Below are 406 nucleotides of genomic sequence, written 5' to 3'. Positions count from 1 at the left end.
AAATGCTATTTTCTAGAGAAAATATAAAAATAAAATTAATTAAAAAAATAAAAAGAAATCAATGACTCAGGATGCTGGATGGACCTATCCAGGGTTAGAATTGGAAACCAGACACAATTGTCTTTAAATTCATAGGTTTTTTTCCCCACTACTTTTATTTTAAATCATCATTCATATACTAAATGTCTGTCATATGTAAGCTATTTCAGCACAATTAATCTAATTCTAAGAAATCAGGCAATATGAGTCCAGTCAAACTGCTGTTACATTCAAATTTTAAAAGATGATGTTAACAGAAAATAGAAGGCACATAATATAGATCCGTTTAAAATATTTTATTAAGACTATAGGACCAGGGTCTACCTCACTGTTATTGGTAAGGAAGAGCTTGAAAAGACCAGGATGC

The sequence above is a fragment of the Trichosurus vulpecula genome, chromosome 6 (assembly GCF_011100635.1).
Source record: "Trichosurus vulpecula isolate mTriVul1 chromosome 6, mTriVul1.pri, whole genome shotgun sequence".
Classification (NCBI taxonomy): Eukaryota; Metazoa; Chordata; class Mammalia; order Diprotodontia; family Phalangeridae; genus Trichosurus; species Trichosurus vulpecula.
The sequence above is the reverse complement of the archived record's forward strand: the minus strand, read 5'-3'. Positions refer to the sequence as shown.